This window comes from Triticum aestivum, chromosome 3D, assembly GCF_018294505.1.
Source record: "Triticum aestivum cultivar Chinese Spring chromosome 3D, IWGSC CS RefSeq v2.1, whole genome shotgun sequence".
NCBI lineage: Eukaryota > Viridiplantae > Streptophyta > Magnoliopsida > Poales > Poaceae > Triticum > Triticum aestivum.
In genome coordinates this window covers 78,829,623-78,848,468 of record NC_057802.1, presented here as the reverse complement: position 1 = coordinate 78,848,468, position 18,846 = coordinate 78,829,623, and the positions used below count along the sequence as shown (strand labels likewise).

The window sequence follows — 18,846 nt, the reverse complement described above, 5'->3', positions numbered from 1 at the left end:
AAGTTTGGGATTTAGTAGAATTTAAAACCCAGGCATCTCAATGTTTTCCCGGCAATCAACGATGCCCTGGTGTTTGAAATTCATTCCCATTTCTTGCATGGAACCTAAGCATGCACCCAAGGACACATATTTGATTTTTCAACCAATTTATATGCACCGGAGCATGTGCATGTAGTGCAAATTTGAATTATGCACATAAATGCATTGAAAACTTAGTTAATGCATAAAAATGTCCAAACGAACCCCAAAAATCACAAAAATTCACACAACACTCCTGTTGTTCTATGTTGACACGAGAAAAAATTTGAAAGCAATAAGAGGCAATGGATATCATTTCGTCGCCAAAGGTGGGACGTTTCCGACCGAAAACCATCATGCTTGTTGTGAGAAGCTCCGGTTTGTGGGAAGCATATACCCAAACCTGCCATAAATGGGACAAATTTTTTACCACGGCATGTTGATGCCGCTCCATGATATTATGCCAAGTTTCACGAATTTGGGATTTACTAGAATTTAAAAACCAGGCATCTCAATGTTTTCCTGGCAATCAAGGGTGCCCTGGTGTTTGAAATTCATTACCATTTCTTGCATGGGACCTAAGCATGCACCCAAGGACACAGATTTGATTTTTCAACCAATTTATATGCATCGGAGCATGTGCATGTAGTGCAAATTTGAATTATGCACATAAATGCATTGAAAACACAGTTCCTGCATAAAAATGTCCAAACGAACCCCGAAAAATCACAAAAATTCACACAACACTCTTGTTGTTCTATGTTGACACGAGAAAATTTTGAAAGCAATAAGAGGCAATGGATATCATTTCGTCCCCAACGGTGGGACGTTCCCTACGGAAATCCATCATGCTTGTTGTGAGAAGCTCTGGTTTGTGAGATGCATATACCCAAACCTGCCCCAAATAGGACAAAAAATTTACCACGGCATGTTGAAGCCACTCCATGATATTATGCCAAGTTTCACGTATTTTAGACGAGTTTGGGATTTACTAGAATTTAAAACCCAGTCATCTCAATGTTTTCCCGGCAATCAACGATGCCATGGTGTTTGGAATTCAATCCCGTTTCTTGCATGGGACCTAAGCATGCACCCAAGGACACATATTTGAATTTTCAACCAATTTATATGCACCGGAGGATGTGCATGTAGTTCAAATTTGAATTATGCACATAAATGCATTGAAAACTCAGTTAATGCATAAAAATGTCCAAACGAACCCCGAAAAATCACAAAAATTCACACAACACTCCTGTTGTTCTATGTTAAAACGAGAAAAAAAAATTGAAAGCAATAAGAGGCAATGGATATCATTTCGTCCCCAAAGGTGGGATGTTCCCTACCGAAAACCATCATGCTTGTTGTGAGAAGCTCCAGTTTGTGAGAAGCATATACCCAAACCTGCCCCCAATGGGACAAAAAATTTACCACAACATGTTGACGCCGCTCCATGATAGCATGCCAAGTTTCACGGATTTCAGACGAGTTTGGGATTTACTAGAATTTAAAACCCAGGCAACTCAATATTTTCCCGGCAATCAACGATGCCTTGGTGTTTGAAATTCATTCCCATTTCTTGCATGGAACCTAAGCATGCACCCAAGGACACATATTTGATTTTTCAACCAATTTATATGCACCGGAGCATGTGCATGTAGTGCAAATTTGAATTATGCACATAAATGCATTGAAAACTCAGTTAATGCATAAAAATGTCCAAACGAACCCCGAAAAATCAAAAAAAATCACACAACACTCCTGTTGTTCTATGTTAAAACGAGAAAAAAAATTGAAAGCAATAAGAGGCAATGGATATCATTTCGTCCCCAAAGGTGGGATGTTCCCTACCGAAAACCATCATGCTTGTTGTGAGAACCTCCGGTTTGTGAGAAGCATATACCCAAACCTGCCCCCAATGGGACAAAAAAATTACCACAACATGTTGACGCCGCTCCATGATAGCATGCCAAGTTTCACGGATTTCAGACGAGTTTTGGATTTACTAGAATTTAAACACCAGGCATCTCAATGTTTTCCCGGCAATGAACGATGCCCTGGTGTTTGAAATTCATTCCCATTTCTTGCATGGAACCTAAGCATGCACCCAGGGACACATATTTGATTTTTCAACCAATTTATATGCACCGGAGCATGTGCATGTAGTGCAAATTTGAATTATGCACATAAATGCATTGAAAACTCAGTTAATGCATAAAAATGTCCAAACGAACCCCGAAAAATCACAAAAATTCACACAACACTCCTGTTGTTCTATGTTGACACGAGAAAAAATTTGAAAGCAATAAGAGGCAATGGATATCATTTCGTCGCCAAAGGTGGGACGTTTCCGACCGAAAACCATCATGCTTGTTGTGAGAAGCTCCGGTTTGTGAGAAGCATATACCCAAACCTGCCATAAATGGGAAAAAAATTTACCACGGCAAGTTGATGCCGCTCCATGATATTATGCCAAGTTTCACGAATTTCAGACAAGTTTGGGATTTACTAGAATTTAAAAACCAGGCATCTCAATGTTTTCCTGGCAATCAAGGGTGCCCTGGTGTTTGAAATTCATTACCATTTCTTGCATGGGGCCTAAGCATGCACCCAAGGACACAGATTTGATTTTTCAACCAATTTATATGCATCGGAGCATGTGCATGTAGTGCAAATTTGAATTATGCACATAAATGCATTGAAAACACAGTTCCTACATAAAAATGTCCAAACGAACCCCGAAAAATCACAAAAATTCACACAACACTCCTGTTGTTCTATGTTGACACGAGAAAATTTTGAAAGCAATAAGAGGCAATGGATATCATTTCGTCCCCAACGGTGGGACGTTCCCTACGGAAATCCATCATGCTTGTTGTGAGAAGCTCTGGTTTGTGAGATGCATATACCCAAACCTGCCCCAAATAGGACAAAAAATTTACCACGGCATGTTGAAGCCACTCCATGATATTATGCCAAGTTTCACGTATTTTAGACGAGTTTGGGATTTACTAGAATTTAAAACCCAGTCATCTCAATGTTTTCCCGGCAATCAACGATGCCATGGTGTTTGGAATTCAATCCCGTTTCTTGCATGGGACCTAAGCATGCACCCAAGGACACATATTTGAATTTTCAACCAATTTATATGCACCGGAGGATGTGCATGTAGTTCAAATTTGAATTATGCACATAAATGCATTGAAAACTCAGTTAATGCATAAAAATGTCCAAACGAACCCCGAAAAATCACAAAAATTCACACAACACTCCTGTTGTTCTATGTTAAAACGAGAAAAAAAAATTGAAAGCAATAAGAGGCAATGGATATCATTTCGTCCCCAAAGGTGGGATGTTCCCTACCGAAAACCATCATGCTTGTTGTGAGAAGCTCCAGTTTGTGAGAAGCATATACCCAAACCTGCCCCCAATGGGACAAAAAATTTACCACAACATGTTGACGCCGCTCCATGATAGCATGCCAAGTTTCACGGATTTCAGACGAGTTTGGGATTTAATAGAATTTAAAACCCAGGCAACTCAATATTTTCCCGGCAATCAACGATGCCTTGGTGTTTGAAATTCATTCCCATTTCTTGCATGGAACCTAAGCATGCACCCAAGGACACATATTTGATTTTTCAACCAATTTATATGCACCGGAGCATCTGCATGTAGTGCAAATTTGAATTATGCACATAAATGCATTGAAAACTCAGTTAATGCATACTCCAAACGAACCCCGAAAAATCAAAAAAAATCACACAACACTCCTGTTGTTCTATGTTAAAACGAGAAAAAAAATTGAAAGCAATAAGAGGCAATGGATATCATTTCGTCCCCAAAGGTGGGATGTTCCCTACCGAAAACCATCATGCTTGTTGTGAGAACCTCCGGTTTGTGAGAAGCATATACCCAAACCTGCCCCCAATGGGACAAAAAATTTACCACAACATGTTGACGCCGCTCCATGATAGCATGCCAAGTTTCACGGATTTCAGACGAGTTTTGGATTTACTAGAATTTAAACACCAGGCATCTCAATGTTTTCCCGGCAATGAACGATGCCCTGGTGTTTGAAATTCATTCCCATTTCTTGCATGGAACCTAAGCATGCACCCAGGTACACATATTTGATTTTTCAACCAATTTATATGCACCGGAGCATGTGCATGTTGTGCAAATTTGAATTATGCACATAAATGCATTGAAAACTCAGTTAATGCATAAAAATGTCCAAACGAACCCCGAAAAATCACAAAAATTCACACAACACTCCTGTTGTTCTATGTTGACACGAGAAAAAATTTGAAAGCAATAAGAGGCAATGGATATCATTTCGTCGCCAAAGGTGGGACGTTTCCGACCGAAAACCATCATGCTTGTTGTGAGAAGCTCCGGTTTGTGAGAAGCATATACCCAAACCTGCCATAAATGGGAAAAAAATTTTACCACGGCAAGTTGATGCCGCTCCATGATATTATGCCAAGTTTCACGAATTTCAGACAAGTTTGGGATTTACTAGAATTTAAAAACCAGGCATCTCAATGTTTTCCTGGCAATCAAGGGTGCCCTGGTGTTTGAAATTCATTACCATTTCTTGCATGGGGCCTAAGCATGCACCCAAGGACACAGATTTGATTTTTCAACCAATTTATATGCATCGGAGCATGTGCATGTAGTGCAAATTTGAATTATGCACATAAATGCATTAAAAATACAGTTAATGCATAAAAATGTCCAAACGAACCCCGAAAAATCACAAAAATTCACACAACACTCCTGTTGTTCTATGTTGACACGAGAAAATTTTGAAAGCAATAAGAGGCAATGGATATCATTTCGTCCCCAACGGTGGGACGTTCCCTACCGAAATCCATCATGCTTGTTGTGAGAAGGTCTGGTTTGTGAGATGCATATACCCAAACCTGCCCCTAATGGGACAAAACATTTACAACGGCATGTTGAAGCCACTCCATGATATTATGCCAAGTTTCACGGATTTTAGACGAGTTTGGGATTTACTAGAATTTAAAACCCAGGCATCTCAATGTTTTCCCGGCAATCAACGATGCCATGGTGTTTGGAATTCAATCCCGTTTCTTGCATGGGACCTAAGCATGCACCCAAGGACACATATTTGAATTTTCAACCAATTTATATGCACCGGAGGATGTGCATGTAGTTCAAATTTGAATTATGCACATAAATGCATTGAAAACTCAGTTAATACATAAAAATGTCCAAACGAACCCCGAAAAATCACAAAAATTCACACAACACTCCTGTTGTTCTATGTTAAAACGAGAAAAAAATTTGAAAGAAATAAGAGGCAATGGATATCATTTCGTCCCCAAAGGTGGGATGTTCCCTACCGAAAACCATCATGCTTGTTGCGAGAAGCTCCGATTTGTGAGAAGCATATACCCAAACCTGCCCCCAATGGGACAAAAAATTTACCACAACATGTTGACGCCGCTCCATGATAGCATGCCAAGTTTCACGGATTTCAGACGAGTTTGGGATTTAGTACAATTTAAAACCCATGCATCTCAATGTTTTCCCGGCAATCAACGATGCCCTGGTGTATGAAATTCATTCCCATTTCTTGCATGGAACCTAAGCATGCACCCAAGGACACATATTTGATTTTTCAACCAATTTATATGCACCGGAGCATGTGCATGTAGTGCAAATTTGAATTATGCACATAAATGCATTGAAAACTCAGTTAATGCATAAAAATGTCCAAACGAACCCCGAAAAATCAAAAAAATCACACAACACTCCTGTTGTTCTATGTTAAAACGAGAAAAAAAATTGAAAGCAATAAGAGGCAATGGATATCATTTCGTCCCCAAAGGTGGGATGTTCCCTACCGAAAACCATCATGCTTGTTGTGAGAACCTCCGGTTTGTGAGAAGCATATACCCAAACCTGCCCCCAATGGGACAAAAAATTTACCACAACATGTTGACGCCGCTCCATGATAGCATGCCAAGTTTCACGGATTTCAGACGAGTTTTGGATTTACTAGAATTTAAACACCAGGCATCTCAATGTTTTCCCGGCAATGAACGATGCCCTGGTGTTTGAAATTCATTCCCATTTCTTGCATGGAACCTAAGCATGCACCCAGGTACACATATTTGATTTTTCAACCAATTTATATGCACCGGAGCATGTGCATGTTGTGCAAATTTGAATTATGCACATAAATGCATTGAAAACTCAGTTAATGCATAAAAATGTCCAAACGAACCCCGAAAAATCACAAAAATTCACACAACACTCCTGTTGTTCTATGTTGACACGAGAAAAAATTTGAAAGCAATAAGAGGCAATGGATATCATTTCGTCGCCAAAGGTGGGACGTTTCCGACCGAAAACCACCATGCTTGTTGTGAGAAGCTCCGGTTTGTGAGAAGCATATACCCAAACCTGCCATAAATGGGACAAATTTTTTACCACGTCATGTTGATGCCGGTCCATGATATTATGCCAAGTTTCACGAATTTCAGACAAGTTTGGGATTTACTAGAATTTAAAAACCAGGCATCTCAATGTTTTCCTGGCAATCAAGGGTGCCCTGGTGTTTGAAATTCATTACCATTTCGTGCATGGGACCTAAGCATGCACCCAAGGACACAGATTTGATTTTTCAACCAATTTATATGCATCGGAGCATGTGCATGTAGTGCAAATTTGAATTATGCACATAAATGCATTGAAAACACACTTAATGCATAAAAATGTCCAAACGAACCCCGAAAAATCACAAAAATTCACACAACACTCCTGTTGTTCTATGTTGACACGAGAAAATTTTGAAAGCAATAAGAGGCAATGGATATCATTTCGTCCCCAACGGTGGGACGTTCCCTACCGAAATCCATCATGCTTGTTGTGAGAAGCTCTGGTTTGTGAGATGCATATACCCAAACCTGCCCCTAATGGGACAAAACATTTACAACGGCATGTTGAAGCCACTCCATGATATTATGCCAAGTTTCACGGATTTTAGACGAGTTTGGGATTTACTAGAATTTAAAACCCAGGCATCTCAATGTTTTCCCGGCAATCCACGATGCCATGGTGTTTGGAATTCAATCCCGTTTCTTGCATGGGACCTAAGCATGCACCCAAGGACACATATTTGAATTTTCAACCAATTTATATGCACCGGAGGATGTGCATGTAGTTCAAATTTGAATTATGCACATAAATGCATTGAAAACTCAGTTAATGCATAATAATGTCCAACCGAACCCCGAAAAATCACAATAATTCACACAACACTCCTGTTGTTCTATGTTAAAACGAGAAAAGAAATTGAAAGCAATAAGAGGCAATGGATATCATTTCGTCCCCAAAGGTGGGATGTTCCCTACCGAAAACCATCATGCTTGTTGTGAGAAGCTCCGGTTTGTGAGAAGCATATACCCAAACCTGCCCCCAATGGGACAAAAAATTTACCACAACATGTTGACGCCGCTCCATGATAGCATGCCAAGTTTCACGGATTTCAGACGAGTTTGGGATTTACTAGAATTTAAAACCCAGGCATCTCAATATTTTCCCGGCAATCAACGATGCCCTGGTGTTTGAAATTCATTCCCATTTCTTGCATGGAACCTAAGCATGCACCCAAGGACACAGATTTGATTTTTCAACCAATTTATATGCACCGGAGCATGTGCATGTAGTGCAAATTTGAATTATGCACATAAATGCATTGAAAACTCAGTTAATGCATAAAAATGTCCAAACGAACCCCGAAAAATCATAAAAATTCACACAACACTCCTGTTGTTCTATGTTGACACGAGAAAAAATTTGAAAGCAATAAGAGGCAATGGATATCATTGCGTCCCCAAAGATGGGACGTTTCGTACCGAAACCATCATGCTTGTTGTGAGAAGCTCCGGTTTGTGAGAAGCATATAGCCAAACCTGCCATAAATGGGACAAATTTTTTACCACGGCATGTTGATGCCGCTCCATGATATTATGCCAAGTTTCACGAATTTCAGACGAGTTTGGGATTTACTAGAATTTAAAAACCAGGCATCTCAATGTTTTCCTGGCAATGAATGGTGCCCTGGTGTTTGAAATTCATTCTCATTTCTTGCATGGGACCTAAGCATGCACCCAAAGACACAGATTTGATTTTTCAACCAATTTATATGCACTGGAGCATGTGCATGTAGTGCAAATTTGAATTATGCACGTAAATGCATTGAAAACTCAGTTAATGCATAAAAATGTCCAAACGAACCCCGAAAAATCACAAAAATTCACAGAACACTCCTGTTGTTCTATGTTGACACGAGAAAAAATTTAAAAGCAATAAGAGGCAATGGATATCATTTCGTCTCCGAAGGTGGGACGTTCCCTACCGAAAACCATCATGCTTGTTGTGAGAAGCTCTGGTTTGTGAGAAGCATATATCCAAACCTGCCCCAAATGGGTCAAAAAATTTACCACAGCATGTTGATGCCGCTCCATGATATTATGCCAAGTTTCACGAATTTCAGACGAGTTTGGGATCTATTATATAATTAAAATTGAAGTCAAATAAGACACCACGTTCTTCCACATAAGTGAAAATAATATGCAGCGTTGATTAGTAATATTTACGACTAAGATTTAAAGATATTACGTTACGTCCAGAAGTTATGTAAGTGGAACTGACACGTACAAGGTGTACGAATAAAAAGTTGGAAGTATATAAACTAGTACAACTAAGTTTAAAAAAATATTGCCAAACATACATGTGCACGTCTCAAAGTCCAGCACATATAGGCGGACATACATGCGCACGTCTCAAAGTCCAGCACATACACGGGATGTAAGCGTTGGATGTCCTAATAGGAAAGGAAAGAAGGAGAAAAAAAAACACTGCCATAATAGAAAAGGAAAGAAGGGAGAAAAAAATAAGCACTGCCATGCCATGTACGTACGTGCTATAAGCAATTAAAAAAGCAATTACTGTTGAGATAAAACTTGGAACTTTTTGGAAAGGATCCATGTTGGATACGTATCTCACGTGATGAAAAATCCAAAACAGGAACGAATGCATGCAAACCTAAACAAATAAGGACAACTATCAGATCCCACGTGATGAAAATTCCAAAAAATAAATAAATATGACAAGGTCATGATCAGATTTCCAGACGTCTCGGCCACCTCAAACCCAGCCACCTCAACACATATAAGCAAGTACAACCGGCCGCACGGTCACACGCCAATCAATTAGAAGTCGACAACCACCGCGTCTTGAACATATTGAAGTCGACAGAGCTACCACGAAAATCCATGCCTAGACGCTTCACTCGACGTCCGACGATGTCATGGCAAAGCACGCCCGACGCCCGGCAAAGCCTTGCGCCCAATTGCTCTAGTCAACGTTGGAAGAGTCACTCCAAAGCACTTCTCGCCTGAATCATCAGATTTGGTGATTGTTATTTAGCAAGGTTACTTTTTCTTTCTAGAATCTTCATGAATCCTATATTAATTACATATATTGTTTTCTATTAATTTTGAGGACATAACACTCTCGCATACAAGAAGTTCTACGACTTAACTACAAGGGGACATAACTAGAACATTCAAGTGAACGCAATGAGTGTGGGATTCAGTCAATCCTACGACCCATGAGCTTACTAGCCTAGATATGATACTGATGGATGAGCAGGTCTGTTTTTATATATTTAATTGGATTTTTTTTCAAGCTAAGAAGCAGTAACTAACCATATTTGATTGTTTTGACAGGGTGAAACAATCCATGTTACTATTTGGAAGAATCTAATAGACATGTTTAGATCAAAGATCAATAAGAAATCTATGTATACATTCAGCAATGTTAAGGAGTTGGAATTACAAAATATAGGCCAGTGAGCAATGAAATTAAAATATGTTTTGCGTACAATACACAGGTAAAAGATAAAGGATCTTCGAAAGTTTTTCTGGATCATTGCCGCAAGTTTGCTACCATGGACACACTACAAGAAAGGACAGAAAGATACACAATGCTCAGGTATGTCGATAGTTGTAATTACAACTTCCATATAATTGATATTTCTAAATGTTATATCAATAATCTTAAAATATACATATGTCATTGGACTACTAACACAAATGAAGCCCGTGTAGAGAAGAATAACTTGCTTAATACATCTACATCTAACTTGCCGACTCACCAGATGGGAAATCATAAGAAGCACCAAAGATTATTAAAAAATTATGTGGAAAAACTTATATTTTGATTCAATTTCAATGATATAATCTGACCTCTGGCACACAACACTATGCAGTAAAAAGAACATTTTTTCCTGATGATGGCCTTGAGATGCTCTACTTGAACGATAAAGCTGAGGAGGTAAAGGTGCATAACCTTTTTCCAAAAATATGAAGTACCATCTTTAGAATTCCTTAACTAATTCATCTTACATATGTTGCACAGGAATTGATAGATGATGAGGTGGACACCATGTTAATGAAGAAGCAGAACATGCCAGATAAAGAGGTAATTGATTTTTTAACTATGCACACTTCAGATTTTAGAGATGTGTCTAATTAAAAAAAATTATATGTATGCAGTCACAGAATAATAAAGTTTTACCGGGCAAACTTTCATGTGAACTAATGCGTGTGAAAGAGAAATCACATTGACAGTAATGGGAGTACATTAAACAAAGATGGGCGTCAACACAATATATCAGCAGCGCCAGCACGTGAGCCCCATAGTGGCAATATAAGGAGACTTGAGATCTGTTGTGATATCAGATGACTCAGAGGATGAATGCACTGAGACGAATTCACCAGAACAATAGGAAAAAGGTGTCTGCGGGAACAAGAGATGTGTTAAAGCAAAAGCCAAAAATACAATGCTTGAAGATGAAGATTAAGTAAATAGTACGACAGACTATTTGTATCGACCAAGATAATTAAGAGTACCTAACATCAACCAGAATAAGGATACGTATTAGATTAAGCATGTGAATGTAAGCAATATTCTTGGTCCAAACAGATTGAAAACTTTGTTCATGTAGTTTCCTTTATGTACATGCTATTTTATCCGAATCTATATGAGGCCAACACAATATACAAGAAGATACTACAAGACCAGAGTTTGAGACATTCGGATTCACTACACAATTTGAAGAAACTATACTTTGGCAAATCTATATGATGCCACCACAATAGATAGGAACATACCTTGCTTCAGTAACTTAATAGCAGAACCAGATATAAGCAAATCAACGGCCTCTCTGCTGTTGCATACCGCTAGCTTTGCCCGGTGCCGCCATTCTGACCAAAAACAAGGTTCCCATAATTAGACTTAGTAGCAAAGCAAATCCACTATATAAAGATATAAAGATATCTAATTTAGGCATAAATTTTATGAACGGTCACTATACAATGGCAAATCAAGGCATAAATTTTCAGCACTAAAGAAAGTACAAAAACAAATTTAATATATTCTCTTTCTTGACCAGCTCCCAATAAGATCTTTTGGTTCACAAAAGGTAGAAGATACAGAGAAAGTGAAAAGCATGATCACCCATACATAAGCCCTCGGTGTGTTGACTACATCACCATTGGTGAGCTCAAACATGATACGCTGAAAAAGTGACTTGGTCAAGAATAGTAGTGCACATATTGTCCTCCACCAACTGGTCAGATAGCTATGAAAAGAGTTATGAGAAACCATGTGAATCCATCCAACCAGTTAGCTATGATTGATTGCCGTAGCCTTTCCTAAATTCAACAATAACTAATTTTTAGAATAATATCTAATTTTCAGAACTGTTATATCTAAATGTCAAACCAAGGCGTATATTCAGAGAAAGAAGATAAGTTCAGTTTGGTTTGTACTGCGGGCTAGCATATCAGTTAAGTTTGGTTTGTAGTGCAGGCTGTCAGAACCACAAACTAATCGAGGAAGAAGATAAGGGACCTGTTAGCTGATGGCCTGATGTGCTGCAGGCGGCCGGAATTGAGAGTCCTTGATCGGTCGAGCAGGAGCTTGGTCCGGGCGGCGCTCTCCCTACCCCTGCGACGACGCTCCTCCCAAATCCGCGGCGGCTCTCCTTCCCTGCCCGCCGCGGCGGTTCGCGGCAGCAGGTTCCTGGCCCGGTGGCGTACTCTTCTCTGGTCCTCACGGCTGTGCGGCGCAGCCTCTCCGCAGAGGCGATGTTCGGCTGCTCGGAGCCGGCTCTAATCTCTCCACCGTTTTCTCATTCTTCTTCGCTGGGACGCGTGAGGTGCGTATGTGTGGGGCAGTTTTTTACTGCTGTCCGTTGCGTGCGGTTTGGAGGGCTGATACACGGCCGCATGTTACAGCGTGACTGTCCATGGGTAAGTCACCTGATCTCGGTCCAGATGGATAAGTATGCTGGTGTGGAACAAGGGATAGACTGAGATGATAACATTTTTTTATTTTCTTTTTATATTTTAGAAAATGGGAGAGTTCACCGTAGATGGACCAGTACGAGTTTTGTACTTAGGTTTGGTCATACACGGGCAGGGGCACTCAAATGTGGGGCAGCAGCCTCGATTTCCTTTTGCCCCTTCAAAGACGATGATGAAGAAAGGAAAGGGAATGTGTTTTCCCCTCATAGAAGAAAGAGACGTACACATTCTTGTAAGAAAACATAGGCGTACACATGGTCGGATGAGAAGCGCATGGACCAATTGGTTAGCCTGGATTGAGAAGGGTATAAAAAGGATACTGTATATGCAAATTTATAACAAAGGAAAAAAGAAAAAATGAGTGTGAAAACTAAAATAACAAATAAAGATAATTTGAAGAAAAAGAACTGCATATACGAAGCTAAAGATTTAAATATGGAGGTTTCCAACACACAATAATTTAAAACATCTTGCAATGTCACAGAAAGAAAATCAAAATGATTGAAAAAAAAAGGAAGTCATTTATCCAAAATATGAAATAAATCAAAATCTAACTTATGTTAGCGACACTCTTCACATCTTGATATTTCTTCATCAATCTCCTTTCAATGTGTAACATTTTCCTCAAATCCAACACGTGTCATTCAGTATCGGCTTCTCATCACAATCTAAGATTGATGACCCGGTGCCAATGACCTAAGACCCAGCCGGACAAATTTGTTACTCTTGGGGAAGCACTATGAATGTTAGAATGAACGTTTCTCTCTAAGATGCTAAGTGTGATTTTACATGGATGAAATTATACCATTATCTAAGAAAATCATAAAAGTTCGTACATCATAACCACCGGTTTATATCATCCTGATAGGATACATGCCTTGGAATACACAAAGTAAGAAATAGCATGGAAGAGCAAATTACTATTTGAAAAAATAAAAATAAAGAAGAAATAAAAATACCTACATAGGTAAACACCATGATAAAAAGGTACTAAGTAAAAGCCAAATATAAAAACAAAAAAGTTTATTCTAGCCGCGCAAATGCGCGGGTGCACATGCTAGTTTACTAGAATTTAAAAACCAGGCATCTCAATGTTTTCCTGGCAATCAACGATGCCATGGTCTTTGAAATTCATTCCCGTTTCTTGCATGGGACCTAAGCATGCACCCAAGGACACAGATTTGAATTTTCAACCAATTTATATGCATCGGAGCATGTGCATGTAGTTCAAACTTGAATTATGCACATAAATGCATTGAAAACTCAGTTAATGCATAAAAATGTACAAACGAACCCCGAAAAATCACAAAAATTCACACAACACTCCTGTTGTTCTATGTTGACACGAGAAAATTTTTGAAAGCAGTAAGAGGCAATGGATATCATTTCGTCCCCAAAGGTGGGACGTTCCTTACCGAAAACCATCATGCTTGTTGTGAGCAGCTCTCGTTTGTGAGAAGCATACACTCAAACCTGCCCCAAATGGGACAAAAATTTTACCATGGCATGTTGATGCCGCTCCATGATATTATGCCAAGTTTCACGAATTTCAGACGAGTTTAGGATTTACTAGAATTTAAAAACCAGGCATCTCAATGTTTTTCCGGCAATCAACAATGCCATGGTGTTTGAAATTCATTCCCATTTCTTGCATGGGACCTAAGCATGCACCCAAGGACACAGATTTGAATTTTTCAACCAATTTATATGCACCGGGGCATGTGCATGTAGTTCAAATTTGAATTATGCACATAAATGCATTGAAAACTCAGTTAATGCATAAAAATGTCCAAACGAACCCCCAAAAATCACAAAAATTCACACAACACTCCTATTGTTCTATGTTGACACGAGAAAAAATTGAAAGCAATAAGAGGCAATGGATATCATTTTGTCCCCAAAGGTGGGACGTTCCCTACCGAAAACCATCAGGCTTGTTGTGATAAGCTCCGGTTTGTGAGAAGCATATACCCAAACCTGCCCCAAATGGGACAAATTTTTTGCCACGACATGCTGATGCCGCTCCATGATAGCATGCCAAGTTTCATGAATTTCAGACGAGTTTTGGATTTACTAGAATTTAAAAACCAGGCATCTCAATGTTTTTCCGGCAATCAGCGGTGCCCTGCTGTTTGAAATTCATTCCTGTTTCTTGCATGGACCTAAGCATGCACCCAAGGACACATATTTGATTTCTCAACCAATTTATATGCAACGGAGCATGTGCATGTAGTGCAAATTCGAATTATGCACATAAATGCATTGAAAACTAAGTTAATGCATAAAAATGTCCAAATGAACCCCGAAAAATCACAAAAAATCACACAACACTCCTATTGTTCTATGTTGACACAAGAAAAAAATTTGAAAGCAATAACAGGCAATGGATATCGTTTCGTCCCCAAAGGTGGGACATTCCCCACCGAAAACATCATGCTTTTTGTGAGAAGCTTCGGTCTCTGAGAAGCATATACCCAAACCTGCCCCAAATGGGACAAATATTTTACCACTGCATGATGATGCCGCTCCATGATAGCATGCCAAGTTTCATGAATTTCAGACGAGTTTTGGATTTACTGGAATTTAAAAACCAAGTATCTCAATGTTTTCCTGGCAATCAATGGTGCCCTGGTGTTTGAAATTCATTCCCATTTCTTGCATGGGACCTAAGCATGCACCCAAGGACACATATTTGATTTTTCAACCAATTTATATGCACCGGAGCATGTGCATGTAGTGCAAATTTGAATTAAGCACATAAATGCATTGAAAACTCAGTTAATGCATAAAAATGTCCAAACGAACCCCGAAAAATCACAAAAATTCACACAACACTCCTGTTGTTCTATGTTGACACGAGAAAAAATTTGAAAGCAATAAGAGGCAATGGATATCATTTCGTCCCCAAAGGTGGGACGTTCTCTACCGAAAACCATCATGCTTGTTGTGAGCAGCTCTAGTTTGTGAGAAGCATATACCCAAACCTGCCCCAAATGGGACAAATTTTTTACCACGGCATGCCAAGTTTCATGAATTTCAGACGAGTTTTGGATTTACTAGAATTTAAAAACCAGGCATCTCAATGTTTTCCTGGCAATCAATGGTGCCCTGGTTTTTGAAATTCATTCCCATTTCTTGCATGGGACCTAAGCATCCACCCAAGGACACAGATTTGATTTTTCAACCAATTTATATGCACCGGAGCATGTGCATGTAGTTCAAATTTGAACTATGCACATAAATGCATTGAAAACTCAGTTAATGGATAAAAATGTCCAAACGAACCCCGAAAAATCACAAAAGTTCACACAACACTCCTTTTGTTCTATGTTGACACGAGAAATTTTTTGAAAGCAATAAGAGGCAATGGATATCATTTTGTCCCCAAAGGTGGGACGTTCCCTACCGAAAACCATCATGCTTGTTGTGAGAAGCTCTGGTTTGTGAGAAGCATATACCCAAACCTGCCCCAAATGGGACAAAAATTTTACCACGGCATGTTGATGCCGCTCCATGATATTATGCCAAGTTTCACGAATTTCAGACGAGTTTGGGATTTACTAGAATTTAAAAACCAGGCATCTCATTGTTTTCCCGGCAATCAACGATGCCAAGATGTTGGAAATTCATTCCCGTTTCTTGCATGGGACCTTAGCATGCACCCAGGGACACATATTTGAATTTTCAACCAATTTATATGCACCGGAGCATGTGGATGTAGTTCAAATTTGAATTATGCACATAAATGCATTGAAAACTCAGTTAATGCATAAAAATGTCCAAACGAACCCCGAAAAATCACAAAAATTCACACAACACTCCTTTTGTTCTATGTTGACACGAGAAAATTTGAAAGCAATAAGAGGCAATGGATATCGTTTCGTCCCCAAAGGTGGGACGTTCCCTACCGAAAACCATCATGCTTGTTGTGAGAATCTCCGGTTTGTGACAAGCATATACCCAAACCTGCCCCAAATGGGACAAATTTTTTACCACGGCATGCTGATGCCGCTCCATGATAGCATGCCAAGTTTCATGAATTCAGACGAGTTTTGGATTTACTAGAATTTAAAAACCAGGCATCTCAATGTTTTCCCGGCAATCAGCGGTGCCCTGGTGTTTGAAATTCATTCCCGTTTCTTGCATGGACCTAAGCATGCACCCAAGGACACATATTTGATTTCTCAACCAATTTATATGCACCGGAGCATGTGCATGTAGTGCAAATTTGAATTATGCACATAAATGCATTGAAAACTCAGTTAATGCATAAAAATGTCTAAACGAACCCCAAAAAATAAAAATAAAAATCACACAACACTCCGGTTGTTGTATGTTGACACGAGAAAAAATTTGAAAGCAATAAGAGGCAATGGATATCGTTTCGTCCCCAAAGGTGGGACGTTCCCTACCGAAAACCATCATGCTTATTGTGAGAAGCTCCGGTTTGTGAGAAGCATATACCCAAACCTGCCCCAAATGGGACAAAAATTTTACCACGACATGTTGATGCCGCTCCATGATAGCATGGCAAGTTTCATGAATTTCAGACGAGTTTTGGTTTTACTAGAATTTAAAAACCAGGCATCTAAATGTTTTCCTGGCAATCAATGGTGCCCTGGTGTTTGAAATTCATTCCCATTTCTTGCATGGGACCTAAGCATGCACCCAAGGACACAGATTTGATTTTTCAACCAATTTATATGCACCGGAGCATGTTCATGTAGTGCAAATTTGAATTATGCACATAAATGTATTGAAAACCCAGTTAATGCATAAAAATGTCCAAACGAAACCCCGAAAAATCACAAAAAATCACACAACACTCCTCTTGTTCTATGTGGACATGAGAAAAAAATTGAAAGCAATAAGAGGCAATCGATATCGTTTCGTCTCCAAAGGTGGGACGTTCCCTACGGAAAACCATCATGCTTGTTGTGAGAAGCTCCGATTTGTGAGAAGCATATACCCAAACCTGCCCCAAATGGGACAAATTTTTTACCACGGCATGTTGATGCCGCTCCATGATAGCATGGCAAGTTTTATGAATTTTAGACGAGTTTTGGGTTTACTAGAATTTAAAAACCAGGCATCTCAATGTTTTCCTGGTAATAACCGGTGTCATGGTGTTGGAATTTCATTCCCATTTCTTGCATGGGACCTAAGCATGCACCCAAGGACACAGATTTCATTTTTCAACCAATTTATATTCACCGGAGCATGTGCATGTAGTTCAAATTTGAATTGTGCACATAAATGCATTGAAAACTCAGTTAATGCATAAAAATGTCCAAACGAACCCTGAAAAATCACAAAAATTCACACAATACTCCTGTTGTTCTATGTTGACACGAGAAAAAAATTGAAAGCAATAAGAGGCAATGGATATCATTTCGTCCACAAAGGATGGACGTTCCCTACCGAAAACCATCATGCTTGTTGTGAGAAGCTCTGGTTTGTGAGAAGCATATACCCAAACCTGCCCAAAATGGGACAAATTTTTTACCACGGCATGTTGATGCCGCTCCATGATATTATGCCAAGTTTCACGAATTTCAGACGAGTTTGGGATTTACTAGAATTTAAAAACCAGGCATCTCAATGTTTTCCCGGCAATCAACGATGCCATGGTGTTTGAAATTCATTGCCGTTTATTGCATGGGACCTAAGCATGCACCCAAGGACACGGATTTGAATTTTCAACCAATTTATATGCACCGGAGCATGTGCATGCATTTCAAATTTGAATTATGCACATAAATGCATTCAAAACTCAGTTAATGCATAAAAATGTCCAAACGAACCCCGAAAAATCACAAAAATCACACAACACTCCTATTGTTCTATGTTGACACAAGAAAAAATTTGAAAGCAATAAGAGGCAATGGATATTGTTTCGTCCCCAAAGGTGGGACGTTCCCTACCGAAAACCATCATGCTTGTTGAGAGAAGCTCCGGTTTGTGAGAAGCTCCGGTTTGTGAGAAGCATATACCCAAACCTGCCCCTAATGGGACAAAATTTTTACCACGACATGTTGATGCTGCTCATGCCATGTTTCATGAACTTCAAACGAGTTTTGGATTTACTAGAATTTAAAAACCAGACATCTCAATGTTTTCCTGGCAATCAATGGTGCCCTGGTGTTTGAAATTCATTCCCATTTCTTGCATGGGACCTAAGCATGCACCCAAGGACACATATTTGATTTTTCAACCAATTTATATGCACCGGAGCATGTGCATGTAGTGCAAATTTGAATTATGCACATAAATGCATTGAAAACTCAGTTAATGCATAAAAATGTCCAAATGAGCCCCGAAAACTCACACAACACTCCTCTTGTTCTATGTTGACATGAGAAAAAATTTGAAAGTAATAAGAGGCAATCGATATCGTTTCGTCCACAAAGGTGGG

General features: G+C 39.3%; 1 long non-coding RNA gene across 2 annotated transcripts; it reads right to left on the bottom strand.

The window, feature by feature from the left end:
- Positions 1–9,039: 9,039 nt before the first annotated feature.
- LOC123074179 (uncharacterized) lies at positions 9,040–12,335 on the bottom strand. 2 transcript variants are annotated; one of them, XR_006435896.1, is made up of 4 exons: positions 11,977–12,335; positions 11,235–11,327; positions 10,704–10,860; positions 9,040–9,454 (listed from the first exon to the last, which is right to left on the bottom strand). It is a non-coding gene; the product is annotated as an uncharacterized lncRNA (long non-coding RNA). The 2 variants fall into 2 exon arrangements; XR_006435895.1 differs by lacking the exon at positions 9,040–9,454 and having other exon boundaries at positions 10,034–10,860.
- Positions 12,336–18,846: the final 6,511 nt, after the last annotated feature.